General features: G+C 41.7%; 1 pseudogene; it reads right to left on the reverse strand.

The window, feature by feature from the left end:
- Nucleotides 1–4,710: 4,710 nt before the first annotated feature.
- Nucleotides 4,711–6,300, reverse strand: LOC146049452 (palmitoyltransferase ZDHHC2 pseudogene; annotated as a pseudogene).
- Nucleotides 6,301–23,542: the final 17,242 nt, after the last annotated feature.

The following is a 23,542-nucleotide window of genomic DNA, read 5'->3' on the forward strand; positions in this document are numbered from 1 at the left end:
GGAGCTCATTACATGCTTCTTAGGCCCATGGATAACAGCAGCAGCAGCCTAGTCATGGGAGGGTTTTTAATCAGAGGCAGCACTTTGAGGTCTCCTACAGAGTAATGGGCAGAGGGACAAACACATGCTTTTCATGTGGTATGTATGTATGTATGTATGTATGTATGTATGTATGTGTGTGTGTGTGTGTGTGTGTGTGTGTGTGTGTGTGTGTGTGTGTGTGTGTGTGTATATATATATATATATATATATATATATATTTCTTTGCTCTTACTGTTGTTCCTGATGAAGATGTGATTCTAATACATCAAAAACGTTTGGACATTTACCTGCGTTGTGTTATTCATTTATTTACTGAGTGCCGCAGTGCGCCACTTACTACATATTGACCCAACTGGGTTCTTTTGGAGGGCACCAGTACCAGCTTATGTCATTTACCAGGTGTGCTGCCCATTGGAGTGTATATATATATATATATATATATATATATATCCTCTTTGGAGGATGGATACCAGGTTGCCTGTTCTGATCATGAGATTGATTATACTTGCTGTACATATTCCTGATGATGGTCTATACTAGACCGAAACGTCACGTTACGTCGGATGTACCTCTTGTATCTACAATAAATCCTTGTTGCTGATTAAGTCCTTGGTGAGTGCCCATTTCTTCCACATATATATATATATTTATATATATATCCCCCCTGAAGTTACCCATTGACCAAGTTTATACTGCCTTTACTCTGTGTTTTGACAGTGTAATATTCCCCCATGCAGTTTGTGGCCAGTAATGACAAGTGCAAGGGGGCCCCCCTGTCTAAAGTGCCCCGGGCCCCCCAAAGGCTTAATCTGGCACTGGTTCCAATGTACTGTGGGTGTGGGGGGGGTAAAGTTCTTAAGGTGACGGCCAGATGGCTATGCTCAATGCAGCATGGCCCTGCTCGCCCTGCCGGGTCCCGGCGACCACCAATATTGAATCAATATCTGCGGCCGCAACATTGCACTGTGATGCACATCTTAAAGCTGGGCATACACTATACAATTATCTGGCAGATCTGGCTGGTTGGAATGAAATCTAATAATGGACGAGAGCAATAACAATTGACCATTTCCGGCAATTTACAAATTGTTTAAAACCATTATTTAGCCAATTTGTCTGAATCACAGGTTTTGCACGTTCCTTGACTGGGTTGATGTTTCCGCACATCAAGAAGTCAAATATTACAGAGGAAACACTGGGGAAAATGGTATAGAAGTTAAAAACAATATAGATAGATTAAACATTAATTTTCCTGTTTAATTAAATTTAAACTTTTAAGTGGCAAAATATCTGAATTCTGCGACGATCTGTACTGCTTCAACCCTGCCACCGCTAACAAGAAATTTAATTGAGGTGACTACCGGAATGCCCTCAACCGCTTCCCTCTGTCTTTTCTACTGCTTCTGTTCATCATAGAGAATTGTATTGATTTTTAAAATTCTAATTAATGTGCGGCACAAACGTTAGCCTTAATTTGCCTAGATGAATGTATATGTGTACTCCAAATGGATGTATTGCTTCACCAAAATAATCTTGGACCACAAATATATCCAGGGCTGGTATAAGGCTTCTCAGCACCCTATGCAAGACATCAACCTACTGCGCCCCCCCCCCCCCTTCTGCTGCCAATACCCACTTTCCAACCCCTTAAGGCATACTTGCCTAACATTCTGGAGGCTCCAAACAATTGGGGGAGTCTTCCCAGTCCCCTGGGAAGGTGGGCACGTCCCCTGCTTTCCCTGGAGGACCTCAGGAAGGGGCAGCAAAATACGGAAGTATGCCTCAAGGGAGAGTATGGAGGTGAGGTCTTAGGAGCTCCACAGCCGCCTCCTGCATTAAGTACAACAAGGATCCTCATAGACATCCTTGATTTTTTGATAGCGCCCTCCCCCCCCCCCCTAGATTCCAGTGCCCTAGGCAGCTGCCTAAAGCAAATAAATATATATATAATATATAAATATATATCCTATTGAGATGATTATGGTCCTGGTTTTGAGCAGCATGAAATTGCTTGCATTGATGATTGCCCATCTAAATGTAATTTTACAAAGAAGGGAGTTTTATTGAAGATGGCATGTTGCCCATAGCAACCAATCAGATTCTTGGGGAAATTTACTAAGATGTGTATTCTACTTCACATGTGATGTTGCTTTGGGCGACCAATCAGATCCTGTCTACTATTTTCTAGAGGCTGCTAATTAAATAAGAAGTAGATTCTGATTGGTTGCCCACAGCAACATCACATGTGACGTAGAATACACATATCTTAGTAAATTTTCCCCTCTATCTATTATTTTGTAGAAGGTGCTAAATAATAGGAAGTAAAATCTGATTGGTGCTGGTCTTCAGTAGAACTCCCACCTTAGTAAAGCTACCCCAATGAGTGCATGGAGTGCATGGAAATTCCTTCCTGTGTCCTTCTCCAATTCCAAATTCCTTCCCTTGTCTACATCCAAGTAGCAAATTACTTTGACGACTACTGCAACAGTTAGAAGAAAATGTAATTAAAATGCTTCACAATTAACAGCCGCACACAGTGCACAACTTACTAGAAAATATTTTTTTTAATTATTTTTGAAGTTGACCAATGCTGCTGTTAAAACTAAAAACAAGTGTTACAGTGTGCATCATATTACCTTGGTTGTGTTACATAATACATACTTGGGTACCTGGCCTTCCTGATACATACTGCCTATCTGTCTACTAGAAGCAGAACATAGGAAAGGCTCAGGCTATGGCCTTTCTTTTTGAGTAATGTTCCTGCTCATGGGTCTTCAAACTATGGCCCTCCAGATGTTGTGAAACTACAAGTCCCAGCATGCCTTGCCACAGTTTTGCTATAAGGGAGTGTTAAAACTGTGGCAAGGCATGCTGGGATTTGTAGTTTCACAACATCTGGAGGGCCACAGTTTGAAGACCCATGTTACCTGCTTCTGCTGTTTCATGCAATAAAAACTTAAGGTGGGATTTAATAAAGACAGGACCAGGCATCTTCTGCAACCTCACATGCAACACCTAGATGTGAACAAACTGTGTGTTAATAAATTTCACATATTCCTGAGGAGAGTCTAAGGGGGTATTCAATCTTGGGTCATGGCTGTTGAGCTGGCCCGACAGCCGTGACCCTGTTCCGTTCTTGGTCTGCTCAACCGAGAATTTGCAGGTGGGATTCAATGGCCCGCCTGCAGCGGGACGAGAAGGGGTCGTGGCTGCAAGCTGCGGCTGGGAAGGGGGAAGCTGCTGCCCGGGATCTCGTTCTGCCGTTCTCAGCAGAAGGAGCCCGACTGCTTGTGAAGTCAGGCTCATTCTGCTGAGATCCCCTGTTCAATGCTGTCGGGGAAGACAGCATTGAAAAGGGCCTCACAGCCATCTCCTCCATCGGGAGGTGACTGTGGGAGATTGAATACCCCCCTAAGGGTGTCCATGTTATGTGTGAGTCTGACATTTATGATTCTGACACTGTTATCCTACAGAATCCTCCAAACATTTCCGAACACTGTGCAAATATCAGGGTTCGTAGGAGTAAATGTAATGACGGCATGACCCATTCATGGAGGGACAAGATGCTCTGTGTCTGGACTTGGATACCAGTGGCAGTTGCAGAGTTGCAGGGCTGTAGCACAGTCTAAAATTCAAATAGGGGAGCTGCAATAACTGCCACCACAAGCTCTACAGTCAAGGAATCAATGGCAGGTGTGGCTCCTCTATTTGACAGTGGTGCAGTCCCATCTCTGCAATTGCCACTCCTGGAATGGGTTTTGTTGGCAGGTATGTGACGGTAATGCTTTAGTCATGGAAAATGAGGATGCTACCATGGAAGTGCAACAGAATAAAGCACTATGGTAGCTTGGTTTGTGGGGGCCCAAACAAACCAAGCACTTAGCCATAAAAGTGGCAGTTCCTTATGTACTTACGTTGTCTGCCGCAGAACGAGACATTATCAGAAAGACTGTATACTTGTCCACCTGGTACAATATGACTGTCTCCGAGACTGGAGTGCCTTCCTTCTAGCATCATTTAAAAATACATATGATTACATTCCATATTGTCGATCACTGTCTGTAGTCTTATATTGTGGTCCGTGTAGACCCAAATGCCCATGTCTTCTATGTGAAATGTACCCGTGATGAGATTATATTGAACCTGTTATACAATGTAAAATTTTAATGCTTCAATAAACACGACGCTGCTGTTACCCGGGATCGGACTGGTGATTATTTGATTGAACGCTTGTGAACTGATTAACACCCAGTTCTGATCCACCTCTTGGTAATTTGTACCCATCCTCCCTACTAGTCTGGATTTTATGATTGTTTATGTATTGTATTGTTTTTTCATGATTTTATGTGTACATGTCAATTAAACAGGCTTCACTATTATAAGCCCTTCTCTGTTTACATGTACTGAAGCACCTCACCCATCAGAGGAATTTTACTGGATACGGGTGGAACATCAATTATATGGAAGTATCTTTCTTTGATTCCCCTTACTGCACTTTATATTAGACCCACTCACCCTGGGTTTTTGGGCGCTGTTTGAAATTGGTATACCCTCTCTTGCAACTATTGTGATACCTGAAGGATTTTGGGATTGTCCTTCCATACCTATTTTCTGTAGCGACCTTTTTGGCGCAGAACCTTTAAGTTTTACTCCTGTTTTTTTAGAGCCCTCATAATGTTGTATAACAAATTAAAAGTACTATAATTCAAAATGAATACTTAGGTGGGCTCTGACTTTTTTCATATTAAAATCAGTTTAGTATCATAAAACTAGAATGACAAAGTATTAAATACTAGGACATAATATATATTGGCAACATAGTATAAAAAGCATTGTATGTTAGATATAATACACGTAGGCAATAACAGTATATTACACTCAATATTTATTCTGTGAGTGAATGCAATAGATGTAATGAATGCATATAGTAATACAATCCTCCACCTCTGGCACATTACAAGTCCGTGCTGGTCTCTTGCATATAACTGTGGTAAGATGATGGTGCGGAACTTGAGGCTGCCGAGGACCGTCCAGTATCCAGGAAGGGCAGGGTTGCCACCGGGTGTCCTGCCGGTACGGCTCTCTGTAAATAGGTGTTGTCCTTCTCTATGGAGGGAGAGACCGGTTGCAGCAGCTGCTGAGAGGTGAGGCTGGCTCTACCCTGCATATTTCTCCAGATCCTCAGGGTGTGATGGCGGAGAATACCCGTCTCCGAGGCTTGTATCTACAGGTAGTAGCCAGTACCTCTTTTGATGTCCAAATATGTCCAGGAAGTTCTTGATCCAAAGGGGACGGCCTTCTCCTGGAGAAGAGGCATCTTTATAGAGGTTTTCTATCGTCGTCCTGTTTCTCACTATTTGACAGCATTGACAGATGAAGAACATTAACAATGCGATGGAGAATGCTGTAGATGCATAGAACAGGAGGCGGATGTCCCTAGTTGTCTCAGTGACCTGGGATCCATCCGTCCACGATAGAATGAAGTATCGGAGGGTCGTGCCTGACACGAAAAGGCAGGACAGCAAGGAGTACATGATCAGCAGCAGGAAGGACTTATAATTGGTGTATCCAACGCAGTTATTCAGGACAGGGCAATGATGATCCATCTTCAGGACACAAACATCGCAGGCTGAGCAATGATGGCAGCGATCGGGCTTCAGCAGCTGGCATCTCTCACAGTATCTGATCTCTGAGGTGGTGCTGATGGGCAGGTGTTTAGCAGCTTCCCTGAGAACGCGCTGCTTGTCTTCCTGTGTCCCCATCTCCTTGTACAGCTCCTTGTCTGTCTCCGATAAGCAAAACTCTTTGGGTGGTTTTGCTGGTCTTGAAAATATCATTGTGCAATAGCACAGCAGAAACATTATAACGAGGGGGTGAAACACCCCGAAGTAGATGTCTCTTTCAGTGTCTGATGTTACTGTAGCTATACATAGCTCAAACACATAGGTGTAGTAGCCCCAACACGCTCCCAGTATGATGATGAGAACTGGGATCCAACGGGCCACTCGCTTAAAGAAATTTCTCACATGAGAATGCTCCATGATGAGCGCGCAGTTGCCGGTACAAAGACTAAGCAACAAATGACTCCCTCTGGCCCAGTCACCAGGAGATAAACACTCACAGGCCACGCCCCCCACATTGTGATGTCACAAAGGGACATGGGCAGAAGGAGTCACATGTCTGCAGCATGTGCAGGGTCAGAGGTGGGACTGGAGTGCTGAGTTTGCTCTATACAGATTACAGGGCAGCCTGCTGTACCGATCTGACCGCAAAGCCACCTGTGAGTCGGCGTCTGCTGGCTTATAAAGGACCTTTATGGGCAGATGTACTAATGTGTCATTTACAAAGATTCTTTCCATGGGCGGAACTATAGTGGGTGCACAGGAAGCCATTGGTATGAGGCAATCATAAATTACTACTTGAGTGACCTCTAAAAAGGGATATAGGCCATTAGGATGACACAAGTATTAGGTCCCATGCATATGAGAATGTACCTCAATCATTTACCAGGCATATTAATATTGGTGATTATTGTATGTTTGCACTATATAAAGTTACACACAATGAGGGAAATTTACTAAGAATGCGACTCAGTCGTATTCATATTCTTAATACGAATGAATACGACTGGCAACGGCTGTAGTTTTGGCGAAATACTATTTGTAATTAGGGCAGATTTACTAATCTGCCCTATTTACAAATTTGTATTTGGCCGATGGCCTATTCTGGCCGATACAAATTCGTATTTAGCAGTCGTATATACGGCCACTAAATACAAATATTAGTCGGCAGCCTGCAGATCCGTGCAGGCTGCAGTGTAAAAAAATAAATAATAATAAAAAAAAAACGGCGCAGGGTCCCCCCCACGGGCATAACCAGCCCCCGGCTCAAAGAACGGTCCTGGTTTTAAAAAATCAGGGAACAAACGGAATAGGGGTTCCCTGTATTTTTGAAAACCAGCACCAGGCCAAGGTCTGGTCCTGGTTCCCAGTCTGCAGGGTAATGCCACAGCCGGGGGAGACTTTTTATACAAGTCCCCTCGGTCAAAGCATTAACCCCCTGACTGGTCAGCCTGGGGAAGTGGGGACCCTCCCATTGAAGGAACCCCCCCCTCCAGAATTTACCTGCCCAGGCTGAAGCCTGGGGCTGTTCACCGTGGCCCTGGGCGGTGGCCACCGGGCTGAATAAATGTGTAAAGAATAGATAAAATTATTGTGTTTTGCTGTGGAACTATGAGTTTCAGCAAATCTGCACCTCATGCAGGGACTTGGAGAACCCCAATTCCCAGCATTTGGGGCACTAAAGGGCCAGCTTGGACTTGTAGTCCCACAGCAGTACAAATAGTTAAATATAAACACACACACAGCATTAAAGTAAAACTTTGTTACACTCAGAGCCCATCCATACTGATACTTACCTACCTTACGCAGGTAGGTCTCCGTCCATCCACTGGTCCTGAATAAATCCAATGTGGGTACCTGTGGAAGGAATCCATACTTACAGGGTCCTCAGGCGTAGATCGCGTTCTAAGTAGGCTCCTCCTCCCAAATACCACTATTGGCCACCTATCGACTCCTGATTGGCCACTAGATGGCCGATAGCGGTATACGGGAGGAGCCGCAGGATGTGAACACCCATCCTGCGTCTTCTCCAGAGTTCGTACTGTTGTCGGGTCACTTGTTTTTTTGTTTTGCTAAAACCGTGGGATGCCTACTTGAAATGAAGAGGACGCGATTTACGCCGGAGGACCCTGGTAAGTATGGATTCCTTCCACAGGTACCCACATTGGATCTCTTCAGGACCAGCAGATGGACAGGGGATACCTACCTACGTGTCAAGGTAGGTAAGTATCAGTATGGATGGGCTCTGAGTGTAATAAAGTTGTACTTTAATACTGTGTGTGTGTGGAACTACAAGTCCAAGCGGGCCCTTTAATGTCCCACATGCTGGGACTTGTGGTTCTCCAAGTCCATGCATGCGGTGCAGGCGTGCTGCGACTTATAGTTCCACAGCAATACACAATAGTTTTATCTATTTTTTTTACACATTTAATCAGTGGTGGCCACTGCCTAGGGCTACCGGGGACAGCCCCAGGCTTTAGACTGGGCAGGTAAATTCTTCCCCAAGATCCCTGCCCAGGCTGAACTGTCAGTGTTTTAATGCTTTGGCCAGGGGGACTTGTATAAAAAGTCTTCCCCCAGCTGTGGCATTACCCTGCTGGCTGGTTTGGCCTGGTGCTCGTTCACAAAATATGGGGGAACCCCTAATCATTTTGTCCACCATATTTTAAAAACCAGGACCCGTTCTTGGGCCTGGTAAATACGGGGAACCCCTATTTTGTTTGTTGCCTGTTTTTTTTTTAAACTAAGACCGGCTCTTTGAGCCTGTAGCTGGTTATGTGGGGGGGGGACCCCAGATCGGGTTTTTTTGTTTTTAGTATTTATTTTTTCACCTTTTTTTTTTACACTGCAGCCTGCATGGATCTGACTAATCCATGCAGGCTTCTGCCAAATACGCCTGTATTAGTTACAGGCATATTTTCTCTTAGTTTGCTCTTAGTATTTTCTCTTAGTTTGCTCTTAGTTTGTGAAACTGTGCATATCCTTTATAATGTACAACATTAGGGTTAGGGTTTATTTCCATTATGGGCTGTATGTTTGGGGGGACATTGGTGATGGTCTTCAATCTCTAACAAGTGGACTCGGTGCTTGACTTGTAGCATATAATTATTTAATCCCTTGAGTGGTGGGTTTTGCTGGGGCAGGTTTGTCCTGCCCCTGCAAAACCCACCACAGAGCGTAGGGACACTACGCCACAAAAAAATAACAGAATTATAGAGCATATTTAGTACAGAAATGTTTACAAGCTTGTAGATCAAGGATAAGTGGAACATCTCTTTGCTTGTTGAATATATAGCCGAAAACAGTATTTTCACCAGGTCAGCCACTAATATTTGGCTGAATTGGTTTTCAGCTCTTGGGTTCTCTTTGAACCATTTTTCAGTAATCCTTGGCATTCAACATTGCAGTTTATTTCTGTAATTAGATTTCAATCCATTTCAATCAAAAATCCAAATCAAAACCAAATCTGAACCAAAACATTTGATGGTGGTTTTGTAGTTAGAAAAAATAATGGGGCTTTACACCTGATGTAATTCTTATAAGATAGATCATTTAATGTGTAGTTTATTTATACACCATGCACTGTACGGGGCTGACTTCCTCCAGACTACACAGCAGGAGGGGTGGGAGTTATAGAAAAAGCTGGCTTGGGATAATACAGTCTGAAAGATTCAATCAGCAGATGTCAGCAGGACAGAATAGAGACAGTCCCTTGGATTCCTTTATACTTCATAGCTCTACTGATGTGCAATTTACAGCAGTCCCAAGAGAGAGTTTAGTGTATAAACAGCAAATACAATTAATGGTTGTCTTCTGGGAAATTGAGTTCCCTTCTTTTTTTTCTCTTTTTTTAAACAAGATGGTTTGGAGTACCTGGTGACAGGTCCTCTTTTAATTTACAGTGTATAGTTTATCGGGAAACCTGTGCTGTCAATGAACTTGAGTGTTCAATTAAACCCTGTTCACACTGCCATGCAAATTACCAGCATTTCTACCCTTTAATTTGCCTTTCAACACGGGTTCTTTACAATTTAAAAGAGTCAACCCGAGTTGACATTCCCGGGTGTTCGACCCGGGTATAAAGCATGGTTGGAGATCGGGTAATGTTTCACACTAGAAAAAGACCAATGTTAAAAGGCGAATTACCAGGTAGAAATGCTTGACTTGGTAATTTGCTAAGCAGTGAGAATGGGTGTAGGACTGCACCCAAAAAAAATGACCTGGCATTTAAATGTCGGGTAAAAGCCGGATTGTTCAGGTTTATCAGTCTGAACGTGGTATAAGTCAACACACAGTGTGTTTCTTGATTTCAGTAGAACAATGTTTGCGGCCACAAGATAAATATAGACATCATTGTCAATCAGGTACATCCCTCATGGTAACAGTGTATCCATTACTAAATGTTAATTTATCCAATGATTATTCTCCATGTGTCATTATATGGTAAATTCCTGGAAAACTCCCAGAAATGTGACGGTGAATTCCACTTTATGCAGTGCTTTCCTCAGTCATCAGAACTCAATATAATGGTCCAGCATCTGTGTTAATAATATTTGAAGCAAATATGGGCCACTTAGGAGCGGGTAGGGCCAGCCTCAAACATTTTCCGACCCTCAGCACCAACAAAATCAGACTGCTCTAAGGCAGGGAACATACTTTAACAATGGACTCTCTGGGTGTATAATAGGCAGACCTATTCGACTATTTGGTAAGAGTTCTGCAAAAGTCAATTGTGCATACACACTTACCAATATTCCTAATTACATGCTTGACCGCAGGTACTGGTAGTGTCGCCACTGACGGAGGTGTCTGTGGATGGCACTTGGGTTGGCATATCAGTACATCAGTAACACATATCGGCATCTGCTATTTTGCACAGCCAACTAAGGATGGTCATCAATGTGGTTGTCATCGATGGTTGACATCAATGGCAATGGTGCAAGTGGCCATCAATGGAAATCTACTATAAAGTGTATGACCATCAATGGTTTTACCAACCAATGGCCATCCCTTTTCTTAGATGAACAGAACTTGGAACGGGGCTTCGTGAGTATTGGGGGAGGAGCTTTGCTCCGTGCCCTGGAAGCTTGGGGGAAATAAAATAAAATCTATTTGATTATTCTGTGAAATCAATGTAGGGAAACCACCTAGTTCTCCCCCATCAATGGTAAAAGTATTCTGCATCGACCAAAAACCATCAATGACTATGAGTCATCGATGGTCAATGGCCATTTCTACAGCCAACATGATATGTGTGAATGAAGTCATTAACAGAAATATTAGCTGTATATACCAGCTGATGGTCTAGCTGATTTATCATTAATCATCTATGTGAACAATATATATCGGCAAGTGTGTACCATACTCAACGGCAACAAGGAATCACTTTCCATATAGCTTAATTAGAGTATTACATGGACAAAACTCAGAGTCACAAACAAAAGAGAAATGGACACACAAGATAAAAACACCAAAAACTCTGCAATATAAAGAATTCAATAAACTGTGCTAATAAAGCAAAAAAAAAAAACAAGTGATGCTGGAAAATTAATTAGCTTGATTAATTTTATCCTCACTCATATATTGGAAAATTGTTCTCTCGCAGTTCTGTGCTAATTGTCTCATGTATTGATAGAATGAGAGAAATCTGCTTGTATCACCCAGCCGCAAGTGGGGACTCTACCTTTAAATCTTAGCTGCAGATTTAACAAATGAAGAGCTGTATATGTCTCTTGTAATTAGTTAATCATCTGCGAGGCGCTAATGTATTCAGTGTCACTAAGATTTGCTCTTAATCACAGAGAGCTTGGCTATGAGAAAGTAAATAAAACAATCCGACCCTCCTTTATCATCACAGAGAGCGACAATACACAACTTTTACAAATTAGATTAGCGCAACGATGCTCCCTGCATTATACTGCGTAAGTATCAGGTGGCATGGGAACAATGAGCTCACATTTACCCAATCAGTACACAGGACACCCAGAAATGCTTACTGTCATCTTTCTGAACATGGCTACACAGAAAGAGAATGCTGCATTGTTATTAGAGTAAAATACACTGTAATCTATATCTATATCTATATATATATATATATATATATATATATATACATATATACACTAGTAAGTCCGCGCAAAGCAAATGCTTTGAAAGCTAGTCTGCTACCTTGTGATTGCCTCTGTGTTTGTGCATGTGTGAGAGAGAAAGAGATGTCGTTTCACTCGCTGCTAACAGGTGGCAGTGTTTAGGAGATACACTGACACTAGACATATATATATATATATATATATATATATATATATATGACTTTTGCGGCCCGGCACTCTCCCAAAAAATAGATAATAACCCAGGTGCCTTCCGGGAATCGATGGATAATGGATGTAGGCACACTACAGTGAGGGCACCGGGCGTCTTGATGTGGGAATCATACAGCGGCACTCAGAGGAACTTTTCAAAATTGTATTATAAAAAAATAGCAAAAAAGTACCGTTACAGGGCTGGCGCGCCTCTTTGTCAAGGTGTAGGTAAAAAAGAGACGTACCAGCACTGAAAAATTGTTTTTTTGTTTTTTTTTATAATACAATTTTGAAAAGTTTCTCTGAGTGTCGCTGTATGATTCCCACATCCAATATATATATATATATATATATATGTTTATATAGAGAACAGACTCTTGTTTCGCGCCACGGGTTTTTTTTTTTTTTGGTTACTATGTTAGGGCTGCCTGACTTACAAGATCCCCTGTTGGATAGGGATAAGTAGGGAGAGTATAGGTGACAATTGTAAGATGGCGCCCTTTTTTATGACCTCAAAAATTGGGTCAATAGTGCCTTGTGTTCAAACGTTAAAACAAGTAAAGTCCAAAGTTTATAAACATTTATTAAAAAAGTACTTTTTTAATAAATGTTTATAAACTTTGGACTTTACTTGTTTTAACGTTTGAACACAAGGCACTATTGACCCAATTTTTGAGGTCATAAAAAAGGGCGCCATCTTACAATTGTCACCTATATATGTATATATATATATATATATATATATATATATATAGTTGCAGAGAGAATGTGTCACTTGGAGGTCTTTTTAACAGTGTATATTGTATATATATATGGTGCGGAGATGCCGGGTTGTAGACACCTGGTGCCCTCACTGTAGTGTGCCCCAGCTACACTTAAATATACAGTCTTTTTTGATGTGCGGCACTCGGGACTTGTAACAAAAGAATCAACACGTAGCCTTCTTACTTAGTTGATATTTCAGCCATTTATTATGGCTTTTATCAAAATTATGAAGCTGTTTTGCTAAAAGCCACAATGGCTGAAACGTCAACTAAGTAAGAACGCTAGGTGTTGATTCTTTTGTTATAATAAGTCCAGAGTGCCACACATCAAAAAAGACTGTATGTATATATATATATATATATATATATATATATATATATATATATATATATATACAGGGCTATTTTTCAGTAGGCTCCAGCAGGAACTGAGGCCCTTATTCTAGTTCACTCTTTCTGACAAAATATTTCTTAGATGGACAAAACCATGTGCACTGCAGGTGAGGCAGGTGTAAAACCCCACCCAAATCTAATTATCTCTGCACAAGTAACACCTGCCTCACCTGCAGTGCACATGGTTTTGTCCATCTAAGAAATATTTTGTCAGAAAGAGTGAACTAGAATAAGGGTGCAGCACGGAGCTTGGAGATCAGATCATCTTCTAGTTTTGGCTTTCCCAATGCTGTTAAAGGGTTCCAAGTGGCATCATCCCAGGTTACCCATTTACACTGTAACCTGTGTCCTTTCCTGGACCAACCCTGCCAGCTAACCAGTATAGATTCCTGTATCACTGGACTCAGTTCAACCTTTGCCGAGGTTATCTCCAAGGTTATCTGAGCACCAGCTATTGTACTTTGGGTAGTTACTACTATTGCAGATACTGTAAACAGTGTGGGAAAGCCCTCAAAACCATCAACAACCTTAGGGCCCCATACACCAGCAATCTGCAATCCATGATTTAGAGATTTTGCAATTTCTTCCACGATTGTACAATTTCCCAATCTAACAATCTGCGCCCATACACTACAGATAATTACCATAGATTTGCAAATTTTTTTGCTCGTTACATTGGATCTTCAAATCTGAAAATACTCACCTAATTGCAATCTCTATAGCAATCAATGTCAGCAGTGGAACAATTGTATGATTGACAAAATGATTACACAAAAGACTGATCGCCTCCATACATTGCAAGTCAATTCCATTGCATGTTGAACATGTTGAACATGTCGAAGAAGCCCATACATCAGCCAAGTTAAAAATTGTTAAATTGCCCCAATCCATCGTGCATGGGCAGCTTAAGATAATTTGCAGTACCCCCATCATAGCAAGCTACAGCTGGGGCCCATTCAGGGGGCTAATTTTCCAACGGAATTGAGCCTACCAGATAATTGTTTTATTTTTGTTTTTAAATACTAGGAAAAATCAAACCCAAAATGTTAGCACTAGAGCGCTCCTCTAGAAGGTGACATAATTTAATCGGGTTATGTTTAATCCTTTGGATTAGTTATGGTAATGAAAAGAGGATCCAGCCTTGACAATATGATGTTTGTCATGTGTTTATCAATGTCTAGCTTTCAATTGGCTGTTTGAGGCAACCAGTCATACCTGTCATAAAGTTTTATAATGACTCATTTGTTCCACTGGTACAAAGTATTGGCATAAAAATGACACACTGGAAGAAGGTGAATGATATATACAGTTAGTTAAATCTTGCTATATAGGAACAGATATGCTAAGCCTTGGAGAGTAATACAATGGATAGATAAACAACTAACAAATCAGCTCCTGTCACTTTTCAAGACACCCTGTAGCATGGCCCTTGGTAGTTTATTGGCTTGTACTTTAGCTTTCTCCATGTTATCACTCTCTAATGCATAGTCCATCTACCTCATAGTGAGATTACAGGGAACTATTATTAGGACTGCTTGCTATTATCCTTTCTATGAAATTTAATTAGATAACAATCAACAAAGAAATTGACCAAATAGTGGACCTTACCTTTAACCATTAATGGTGACCTGAAGACTATTTAAGGTCCTAACCTTTAGTCATAAATGGTAGCCCTAGGGCTATTGTATGTCCTAACCTTTAGCCATAAAGGGTGACATGAGGACTATTGTGAATCCTATAATGTCAGTGCACTAATTAGGGCTATGCTGCTATCTAATAATAGAAAAAAAAAGATTTTAAGCACAAAATGCCGTAATAATTTGCAGTCAAGACAGATATTTTGTCAAGTTTTTGGGTGGTCTATTGAGGGTCTTGCTTTACCCACAGGCTTAAACCTACAAAAGCCATAAGCTACTATTAAGCTACTTAATTAAAATACTACTAGGTCAACACCATTTTATTTTAACAATTGGTAGAGTTGAATTCAACTGTCAATAGTACCCACCAATCAGACGCCAGGAAGCCAAACCAAGTTCCAGCAAAGAGAAGGGATAGTGAAAAGAAGAAGTGCTCAGTGGGTTGCTGAAAGTCAGAAGGATATGAAAGGGAAACCCATGTGTTAGCCGTCACCTGTCTTCCTTGTCTGGCATGTCACTGCCATGTGGTTGCCTGGCAGGAAAAAGGAAAGCTAAAAATCTTTTCCTCCATTGAAATGGCACAGCAGGCAGAGGGAACACCCCGGTGTGTGGGTCAAGAGGCTGCTCTTTCAGTCATAGTTTTTATTGAAGAGCCAGTGAATGGATTATGAGTGATAAAGAAAATCAAACTGGATTTACAGATGGGAGGTTATTTTGTGTAACTATTCAAAACATTATGAGTATAATCTAGAGCATTTAGGGTGGGAGGTTTGACATTCGTAATTTACTAATTTATCATTTCATTTTTAGATTTTATCTGGTGCATGTGACATCAAAATGTTACTTTTTATGCATTTTGTTTTTTCATTTGCACTGATTTTGTTGCCCCTTGTTCTTTCAAAATCATCTACACATCGAATGATTGTTACTCATTTTATGGAGTTGCTCTCCCAAACTGACTTCAGTTACCATCATGTGTCCATTCTCCTCACCATTCAGATGGCAGAAGATCAAATGAAATTTGTCTCTCAGGGGTAAATTTAATTAAGCTTCTAAAACTGAAAAGAGGTAATGTTGCCCATAGCAACCAATTAGGTTATGTCTAGAATGTCTCTCTTCCTTCCTAGAAAATGATATAGAGAATCTGATCTGAAAAAGTTTGCGTGTTGGTGAAAATGTCCACGGATTGAGGAAAAACGGCTGTGAATTGACAATCCGCTGCCGTTTCCGACAAAAGAGATCCGAGTTGTTTTAAAGTGGGATCTGTTTTATCGGACTCCGCCTTCAATGCTGTCGGAAACGGCAGCATTGAATAGGTGGCGGCCACTATTTCCGCTGGGGAAATTTACTAAGGGGGGATTGAATACCCCCCCCCCCCCCCTAGTAAATTTACAGTTACTTGTTTCTATATGCAAATTCAAGACAACAAAAGCTAGCATTATAATAAGCACTATATGCACTTTGAGCGCATCCTGATGAAACGCCTTGAAACGTCGATGATGCCCATGTGATGCCACCTGTACCACCTTGATCATTAAATTTGTTTCCTAAATCCATTGAGTGCCGCTCTCTGTTCTACTGGGATCCCTTGGAGATACCACAAAACTTTGGACTATATTGCATTATTAAGGGCACCACGGTAGTTGATCAATTTGTCCGGGGTGCCGAGCAACACCAGAAACAACATTATAATAAGGAATAAACATAATAATCATCACAATGTAACTGTTACTATGCACATCGTTATCCTATTACAAAAATATCCTTGCATTTGCCCTGTACATTTCACATCAATTTGGCTTAATTTTTGATTAATCACCAAATGCATGGTAATAAGTCAAAGTTTACATAAGGGAAAATTATACATGATAGTAATATTGTTATATTAGAATTTTTTTTAATAACATTTAGTTTTGCAAAGTAAATTATTTTTAATGCTCATAGTTGTCAGATGAGCTGTCAGTGTTACAAGACCAATGCACTGCCGCTACTGCAGCACTATGGGGGTTAATTAGTTACACAGATCTGAGCTGTAAAGTTTTCTAATAGCGAGTGATTTCTTTTCTATTAGGCTTTCGAATATCTTTGTTACATGGTTTTGTAGAGCGTGTATGGATCCCATTTGCATCTGTTAAGCTCCCTGTGTGGTCTTTGTGGCAAGCTTGTAACTGTTAGAAATGACTTGTTAGGAAGTGTGTATACTCTTCTCGGTTCTCTCTGGCCCCCCTTCCAAAAAGATTCAGTTGGTCCTGTAAGCTTTAACTAGAGAATCCACCTGAGCCTCTGTACTCAATTAGCGCTTAATCTCACTGCAATGACCACTGTGTTACAATTCAGCTTCCTTGTTTACTCCAATTAAATCAAGAAAAAGCCTTAAAGAAAAATCACTTTCTCTTTTTTTGTTTTGTTTTCCAGTCTCAAGCATTTCAGCACTGGGTTCCTATAGCAATTTTAGTTTCTTTACACATACAATCTAATTCAGTAAACATGTATTGGACTCATTAAAAGTTTAATCCTTCAACCAATATTTTCTCTACGGATTCCACAAGATTTCACCGCCTGGTTGCTAAGTTATTTTTATATAAAGAAGAAATCTATTATCGTGACACAAAAACTTTCAAAAACTTAGTCTTAGACCAGGTTTTTATTGTACTCCATCCCAAAATACAATATAAAAAAAAAAATACATAGATTTATTTCTGAAGTTTTATAAAAATAAAATTCTTGCAAAGAACACTGTGTTTTCAGATTACAATTATTTTATTTTAAAGTTAAATATATTAAAACTAAATAAACAAATGAAAACTTTTATGTCAATTTGTTTTTGTTGGCAAGTTTTTCTAATTTGAAATACGGTATCTAAAGAAAATGTTTTCATGAACTAATAATGTTTCTACTCTTGAATAATGTTTAGATAATCTGTGTCAGGGAGAAAAAATGTGTGTGCTAAATTAGTGTAAATACAACTTATTTTGGGTTAATTGAATAATTTAGCAACCCAGGCCAGCCTCTGATTTTATAACAAAGATAAAGTATATAGACATAACAGCTTATAACCAGTTAAACACTCCTTTGTGTTGCATGAAGAGAAGAAATATGTCTTCATTTCAGTTTAGTAAATATGTGATGTGAGCTGGGTGCAATATGTACTAGATCGCATCGCATCAAATTCAAATCGCATGCGATACACTACAACAGCATGCAATTTGATCTAGATGCCATGCAATCTAGTATAAAAAATACTCCCTACACATCCTTTTTTGGCTTGCAATATGAACTACGCGGGAGGACGCATCGCAAGCCAAAAGAAACACGGTGTTATTTGAACTACTAGCAATGCGTTTGAACTGAAAAGTTCAAAACGCATCTGAGAATTGCACCTTGTGTGGCCACCATAAGTCTATTAACCCTTTGAGTGCCAAGCGAATTTGTCAAAATAAGTGTGAAAATTACCATGAAAACATATTATTTATCATAATGACTTGTAGTGTTTACCTTATATAGGAAATATAGGGGGAAATTTATTAAGATGTGTATTCTACTTCACTATAGACAACCAATCAGATCCTGTCTACTATCTTCTAGAGGGTGCTATATAAATAAGAAGTAGATTCTGATTGGTTGCCCATAGCAACATCACATGTGAAGTAGAATACCCATCTTAGTAAATTTCCCCCATAATCTTTTCTATCACAACAATTTTATTTGAATTTTTATAACAAATATGAGCGACGCTGGCAATTTAACAGATATTTTGCGTCTCACAGATATGTTGTCACTCAAAGGGTTAAACAATTTAATTTCATACACCCACCTTATTTTGTATACTGCATATCAGTTTACACAGTTCTTAACACATATTTTAGTCCTTAAGCAGGCCATACATCTACAGATCGATTGTCAGATTGGGCTGGTTGGAACAAAAACCTGGTAATATCTGAATGACAGTTTTTGGCAATTTTCCAGCATTTCAAAGCAAATGGTCAGCTGTAATTTGCTCTCCTCCAATACCAGGATTTTGTTCCAGCCAGCCGAATCTGACAATCGATCTATATAGATGTATGGCCAGCTTTATAGTCTATATATTATAGTAAATACATTTGTTGTTTTATTTGCATTATACAAATTGGAATATTTTTTTCTCACTAGTAACAGGTTTATCTATAAAACTTATTTATACTTGTGTGATATTTACTGCGACAGGAATAGTTAGAGAATATTGGAATAGTTGTTTTGATATTTCGGTAGTAATTGTTACATGTGCATTGTTCACTATTTTCTCACTGCTGACTTTATACAGTGGGGTGTATTCAATGCCGCAGCGAGCGGCCAGCGAGGGGGGTTAAACAGCGAGGATTGCAGAAAACCAGCGATCCTCGCTGTTTAACCCCCGCACCGGCCGCTCGCTCTATTCAATGTTACGGGGAAATCCTCGCCGTCACAGGACGGCGAGAATTCCCCAAAACAGCGAGACCCTCGGCTAATGCAGGAAACTCGCTGTATTTAGCCGCGAGTCTCGCTGGTTCAGGAGCCGCATACGCCGATTTCCCCTCGCTCAAAAAATGGAGCAAGGTGGAATTGGCGTATGAGGGGGCTGCATTGAATACTGACAGGGTGAGTGGTGACAGCGAGCAGAAAGCTCTGCTCACTGTCACCACTCGCCCACAGCATTGAATACCTGCCTTCGTGTTACAAACTGTGGACAAAATATAAGTTTATTTTTTTAAGCTAAACTTTGAAGTTAAACTTTTATATTCACTATTACAAAGAAAGCTAGGTAATAACTTTATACTGTAGACAGAGTTTTAGAATAAACTATTTTAAAATTGACAGGTGTTCTATTTTAAGATTTGGATGACTGGCTATACCTGCCCTAATACAGGTGGGTTTATTTTTAAAGTTTAACAACCAGGCTTTCAATATGGAGGTTTTAAGAATACAATTAAATAAATCTATACACATGTTATACACATTTTATTTTAATTAGTAATATGACTTCTTTACTTTTCTATAATTTGTGAATGGTGAGGGTACATCATCACTGTATACAATGTTTATTGTGCAAATTAATTATGAGCTTCTGGAGTTAATATATGGGTTATCCATTCTTGATGCTGTGTGTCAAAAGTCAGTATTAAAAACATTTTTACTAATGATTGTTTGAATTTACTAACAGTACTAAGTATATGCCAAAATAATACAATTGAAGATGGGTGTGGAAATTCAAAGGAACATGTGACCACTCTTGGCAAATGGTTATATTCTGCCATTTGTAATGTGGCTATCTACCCAGGACAGAAGAGGCCAATTCACTTTTCTTAAGTTATTTACAGATTTTGGTTTCATACTTTTATTTAAAAAATGTTATGCAAATCTGCAGTCAAAACAAACAAATTCTTATTATTATTATATTTAATTAATGTTTATTACCATCGTTGTTCTTTGCCCTTTCTTTATGAAGTTATTAATTTGTTAAGCATAGGGGACCAAATGTTAAAGTCTTCAGTTTGGTGAAAGCACCGATGCCTTGAAAATCCAGATCCAAAACCAAACCAAAACCAAAACCCACAAGGGTGGTTTTGCCAAAACCGATCCAGATCCAAAACACGAAGGGAGATCCAAAACCAAAACCAAAACCCGAAAAAGTGGCCGCCGCACATCTCTACTCTGCACAGTTAGAGCCATGCTGGGAATCGAACTCATGACCTCAGAGCTGTGAGGCAGTAATGCTATCCATTACATCATCTGTACTGCCATTTCAAATTCACTTGAAATATTAGTGGTTTAACTTAAATACAATAAAAACATAGAACTTAGAGTTATTGTAAATCCTATTGCAGATGCATAAATAATTAATATCTAAAGTGTCACGGCCTGGACTGTCTGTGTTCCCGGCACTGACCTGGGTGCGCCAGTGGAGGGCGCAGGGAACTGGAAGCGAGGAGGCTTGAGATAGCTGGAGCTCATGCACGGAGACAGGAGAGAGCTGAACTGCCGGGGACACAGAGGATTGGCTGAGACCTAAAGCAGAGGCGCGGGGTCTAAGCCGACAGTGGTATTCACCAGGGACCCCCGCAAGGGGATATGGACTTAGCTGCAACTGCCGACCAGGTCGCGGCCCTCTGCCCAGGTTCCCCTGTGACTTTGGCAGTGTTTGGACAACAAGAGTCTTTAATGGGGTACGAAAACCATCGATGGTGATCGATGGCACTGAATGCTATACAGCAACACGGAGGGTATTTGAAAGTAGTGGGATGCGGCCTGGAAGCCGGGGATGACGTGAAGGTAACACAGGGGGACACTGTAGACAATGAGAAATACTGGAGCGGCTAGGGAGCCGATACTTGAGATCACTGGGGATCGCTGGAGCGGCTAGGGAGCCGGTACTTGAGATCACTGGGGATCGCTGGAGCGGCTAAGGAGCCGGTACTTGAGATCACTGGGGATCACTGGAGCGGCTAAGGAGCCGGTACTTGAGATCACTGGGGATCGCTGGAAATCACTGGGGCGGCTAGGGAGCCGATACTGGGGACCACTGGAGCGGCCTGAGAGCCGAGAGGAGACGGGCACGGAACCCACGGATAACCGGACACTGAGCAAGTAACCTGGGCTGCACGAGAAGACAGGATCACACGGCAGGTGGAAACACGTGGAGACTTCTGGCAGGAGTGGAATGACCAGGACGCTGAGAGTAACACAGGTGACAGCGGACTCAGGAAACCGGACCTCTGGAGCACGTGGGGAGTCTTGACAGGAGCTTGACGCTGGAGAACTCACAGGTAAACTGACGAGTTGTTCAAGACAAGGAGGAGACTGTGAGCTGGGTATTTATCCCTCCAGGTGATTAGGGAATCAGACGCAGGTGATGGAATTAGCCGCAGCAGCAGCACACAGACCAGGAAGTAAGATGGAGCTTACCTGGATCATGTGACCCGCAGCTTGATCAGGGAATACACCTGGAGCTTACAGTGACGCAGGGGTGACTTGGAAGCAAAAGACATCACGCCAGGGATTGCCGACTGTGCCGGCAGCCGACCTACGGAGGACACTACCCCAGCGTGCCGGTAAGGGGCGCATGCGAGCAGTGCGAGAACCGGGGTTCATGACAGTACCCCCCCCTTTAAGGGTGGGCACCGAACACCCTTTGGGCTTACTCGGATTGTCTTTATGAAAAGCTGCAATCAAACGGGGAGCATGCACATCTGCAGCATTGATCCAGCTTCTTTCTTCCGGGCCATAGCCCTTCCAATCGATGAGGTATTGGATGTTTCCATATCTTTTGCGAGAATCCACCACCTTATCGACCTCGAATTCAACCCCTCGATGGGTATAAACTCTGGGGAGCTCAGGAGTAGTACTTTGGAACCGGTTGAGAACAAGAGGTCGCAGTAAGGATATGTGGAAGGAATTTGGAATCTTCAGGTATGGTGGTAGCTTCAGCTTATAAGCTATGGGGTTGATCCTTTGGATCACAGGGAATGGCCCAATGAATCGGGGGGCGAACTTCATGGACGGGACTCGGAGGCGGAGATTTCGAGTGGAAAGCCATACCTTGTCGCCAGGCTTTAACTGAGGAACTGCTCTTCTTTTACGGTCAGCAAAGAATTTGTATCTCTTTGAGGCTTTCTTGAGAGAAACATGTACATTTTTCCAAACTTGTGAAAAATGCTTGAGGGTGGAAGATGCGGCAGGCACTTCCAAAACTGGTAAAGGCTCAAAGATCGGTGGTCGAGGGTGGTGACCGTAGACTACGTAGAAAGGAGAGTAGCCAGTAGCTGTGTGGTATCTGAAGTTGTGGGCAAATTCAGCCCAAGGCAGCCAGTTGACCCAGTTGTCTTGTGACGAGGACACATACAGGCGCAGGAATGCTTCCAGGTCTTGGTTAACTCTCTCTGTTTGCCCATTAGACTGCGGATGGTACGCTGTGGAAAAGTTCAATTTCACTTTCAGGGCAGAACAGAGAGCTCTCCAAAAGCGGGCTACAAATTGCACTCCACGATCGGAGACAATATCTGCGGGAAGTCCATGAATTCGAAAGATGTGTTGAATGAAGATCTGGGCGAGCTTGGGAGCAGAGGGCAGGCCAGTCAAGGGAATGAAATGTGTCATTTTGGAGAACCGGTCTACCACCACCCAGATGGTATTACATTCTTGAGACTTTGGGAGTTCAGAAATAAAGTCCATGGAAATGTGCGTCCAGGGACGCGTGGGAATGGGCAATGGAAGGAGAGTACCTGCAGGGGACTGACGATGGACTTTATGTTGGGCACAGATAGGACATGAGGCCACGAAATCCTGGACATCCTTTTTCATGTGAGGCCACCAATAGGACCGGCGAAGAATTTCCAGGGTTTTGTGAACACCTGGGTGACCGGAGAAGGGCGAGGCGTGAGCCCAAGACAAGATTTTGGGCTGGAGCTCAGGTAAAACTAGCATCTTTCCTCGAAGTGGCACAGGTGACACATGGGTGGCCGCAAAAGCCGTAGGACTGATGATGGGACGTTGTTCTTGCAGCACTGTGTCATCTTCCATAGAGCGGGACAGTGCATCGGCTTTTACATTCTGGGACCCAGGACGATAGAAAATTTTAAAACTAAATCGTGAGAAGAATAAGGACCAGCGAGCTTGGCGGGAATTAAGACACTGGGCGGTCTGGACGTACAGTAAGTTCTTGTGATCTGTGAAGATGGACACGGGAAACTTGGCCCCTTCTAACAGATATCGCCATTCTTCCAGTGCAAGTTTAATTGCCAACAACTCCTGATCGCCAATGGAATAGTTTTTCT

The sequence above is a fragment of the Crinia signifera genome, chromosome 12 (assembly GCF_055691185.1).
Source record: "Crinia signifera chromosome 12, ASM5569118v1, whole genome shotgun sequence".
Taxonomy (NCBI): Eukaryota; Metazoa; Chordata; class Amphibia; order Anura; family Myobatrachidae; genus Crinia; species Crinia signifera.